The sequence below is a fragment of the Amphimedon queenslandica genome, unplaced genomic scaffold (genome assembly GCF_000090795.2).
Source record: "Amphimedon queenslandica unplaced genomic scaffold, v1.1 AMPQUscaffold_11172, whole genome shotgun sequence".
NCBI classification, from domain to species: Eukaryota; Metazoa; Porifera; class Demospongiae; order Haplosclerida; family Niphatidae; genus Amphimedon; species Amphimedon queenslandica.
Genome location: NW_003548583.1, coordinates 1 through 3,503, shown reverse-complemented (window position 1 = coordinate 3,503; position 3,503 = coordinate 1). Strand labels below are relative to the sequence as shown.

The following is a 3,503-nucleotide window of genomic DNA, read 5'->3' as shown; positions in this document are numbered from 1 at the left end:
CAAATGGCTGCCACGACTTTTGCAGCCTTGCTATACCGGGAAAACGAGCTCTTATGCTTACCAGACTTCTTAGAGGACCTTATCTTGACCAGAGGACTCCATTGGTACCACTAGCGTGGCTCTAGACCTTTTCTGGGAGAAAAATCAAAAATCTGCAAACCGGCCGTTTTGTTCAGCCACCTTTTTTCATCTTCATCATCATCATCATCATCAGGAAAGTCCTGTCAATCCAGTTGTCGGTCGATATATCAATCTTGCCTGGTGATAGAAGGCTAATTCTTACACCATTCTACTCCAACAGGGTATGCGCAGGTCCTTGTTCCCCAGAATCATTCTCCAAGAAAGGAAAAAGTGATACTGTGACTGTTGGATCGCACCAGCTTACCTCATGCCGCCATTTTGTTAATTAAATAAAGAAGCATGTGCTCCAAAAATTTGGGCGTGGTCGCGCATGCTCAGATGGATCATAGATAATAGAGTAAATGAAAGGCCTGGGATTGGAAACGGAAGCGTGGGCGTGGGCAAACCTCCATTCATTTGTATTGTTGCTAAGTAAACAGAGGAGGGTTGGGATTTTTTGACCGATTTTGGAGTAAAAAACTGAGATTTTCTTGCTTTATTCTTGAATAACTCCAAGAGAATACAATTCATGGAAACAAAACTCACACACAATATTAACCAATGTTTATGCTTTTTATTAATATTTTTTGTTCAGTAAATCAATGCATGCGTTAGTAGCCGCGTCACTCTTTAACTAAAAAAACCATCTTTTCCCCCTCTGAGAGACTCATTTTGTTCTTGAGCTACGAATAAGTATAACCATTTTAAAGAGCTTGAAATCTCCTATGGAATGAGCTAACTTGCATATTGATACAATGAAGCTTGAGTGTTTTACGAAAGATAAAGTGTTTCAAAAACAGGCGACTTTGTGTACCTCTAACTGGTTGCAAAATGGCTTTTTGGAGATAAAAACCTTGCTACAGGTAGCTCTAAAAATTCTATGTGGAATAGGCTATATATCAAAAGCAAGCGCTATCCTGGAGCAGCACAAATTTCCTTTCGAAATCCTGCCAGAGCAACTTCACCAATGGAGGAGATGGGAAATCAATCAAAACACTGATGGTTGTCACGTGGTAACCCAACCCGCATTTCCTGTTGCTACGCCCCGTTGCCAATCCCTTTCATTTACTCTAATATCTATGGATGGATCATAGATAATAGAGTAAATGAAAGGGATAGGAAGCTTCCGTTGCGTGGGCGGATTATTTCATTAAGATTATTAGGTTGCCTAGCAACATAGGCAAGTTACCCTTCCCTGGCCTTTTCCTTCACTGTTCGGCATCCTATTTCAATTCATAACTCTAAAGTGACTTGTGTTCGTCCTCTGCAATGATAATTAAAGGCATTACAGATACCTCCCTTACAGTCTGTCTAATTTTTGAAGTAAAATAATATTGATAACTATGGGTAAAGTTTGATTTAGTGACCTGATACCTTCAATATTGCGGTTTTGTACCCTTTTTTAGAATACAAAAGAAGTAATACCAGAATTAATTATTACCAACTATTCTATACATTATTATGGAGGGCACGCAACATAAATGACTCCGATGACAGATTTGGTGACTGACTTATAATCAATTCAAAGTTTTTGCAAAGACCTTCGTTTTGTACCTTTTTCTTTACAGTTCAATGATTGGCACATTTAAATGTGATATGAAAGCAAAGCTTGACGTACACTTGAGGGCACGCACATACTTTAATGTATGTTACATAAACACAATTTGAGAAAAACCATTATGAAGTTGTACTATTCCATAATGTTTGATAATTTTCTTAATAAATCTTATTGTAAAATTGAAAAAATTCCTATAAATAGAGAAATTATCATGGTATGGGTAACTAGCATTTCCTGCCGCGAACGGAAGTTTCCAATCCCTTTCATTTACTCTATTATCTATGGATGGATAGATCTCAAAACTCATGTCCAGCTATTGCAATGGGACTTCCGGTCGCATTAATTTAATGATATTCATTGGAATTACCATAGCAACGGCAGCTCAGCAATGGTGGATTGATAGGAAGCTTCACTACAAAGCCTGCTAACGTCTTTCTGGTTCATGGATGGGACTTCACTAGATACTTGGAGCTTCTTGAATGCTACTTAATGCAATTGGTTATGGTAGTTTTTTCATATTCTATTGTTAAAGTGGCAGGCGTGGCGCAAGAAGACTCATCCACTAACAAAAGGCCTTCTTGTTATTACTTTAAAAGGATCTAGAGACATGATTTGCTTGTATAGCTGTTAAGCACTCTTAGTTTTACTTTATTATTCCCGTGAGAAGAGAAAAGCACTTGTTCACTCTTGTTGCTGCACCCGTTATCACCGAGGTTATCACTGAGACGACTAAAATTATTTCACCTTTAGAAGACTAAAGTACCGAACAAAGTTTTGAATTTCTTTATCTTTTTTGCATGATTGGGCAGTAAAAATGTTGTACTTTCACAAAAATAAGTGCGCAATTTGTCAAAAATTGTTTGAAATTTAGATATAACCATTCAAAAAGTAAAAAAATTATCATACATACATAAAGGATGACAAAAATGGCGGCACTGACTGCCTCATCTTTAATCTGCAATGTTCCACACAAAGTTACTCCAAGTGCTGTCATATTTAGCAGGAACACAGGTATAATTATGGAGAACAGCTACTGAAGTGCGCAAATTGATGAGACTTATTCTGAAGAAAGATATAGCCTAGTAAATGGAAATGTCCATTCCTGCCCTGTATAAAGTCAACCAGTAGTATACGGAGATAATTGCTCAGTATACTAATCCGCGTCCACTCATTGCTGGACATGTGGGAACAGCAAGTAATCTTTTAAGTAGCTAGCTATGCTTGGAATCAAATTGCAATACTTAGTGGAGGTTTCCAGCTAAGAGAAGGTATTAATTTTGCATATATCAAGTGTGTAATGAATTATTTTATTTCAAAAACACAAAACAATTAATATTTATAATACTAGTGATAATATATTAATATGAACTTGACAACAGGAAGAACCTGCAGGAATAGCTACAGGATTACTGGGAAGATAGAGCTTCTTGAACAATGATTCACATCAAGACTATAGTATTTATTTCACTTGTCATCAGATTAGTAGATATTGCTCCACCATATCTATTCAATTCAATCAGTGCTGTCCCTCATAAATGCTGTAAAATCATAACAATGACAACAATAATAAAGAAACTTATTGTTTGTGTAAAATCAAAAAGTATCACAATTGTAACTGAAAAAATACAAATATTATTAAAAAATTAACACAAACAAGAACATAAAAAATTAAAAAAAACAAGATTGAGTAGGATTCCGAACGACCGACGAAAATACGAAATGAAAATCCTACTCTCGTGACGCAAATTCTACTTTACATTGTAAGGTGATCCATAACTTTTAAATAACAACATTAAAAGTACAATGTAGAGTAGAATTTGCGTCA

The 3,503-nt window shown here is 36.2% G+C and overlaps 1 long non-coding RNA gene across 1 annotated transcript; it reads right to left on the bottom strand.

The window, feature by feature from the left end:
* Window positions 1-601: 601 nt before the first annotated feature.
* Window positions 602-1,053, bottom strand: LOC109589568 (uncharacterized). Its single transcript, XR_002188783.1, has 2 exons — window positions 861-1,053; window positions 602-803 (listed from the first exon to the last, which is right to left on the bottom strand). It is a non-coding gene; the product is annotated as an uncharacterized LOC109589568 (long non-coding RNA).
* Between the last annotated feature and the right edge of the window lie 2,450 nt (window positions 1,054-3,503).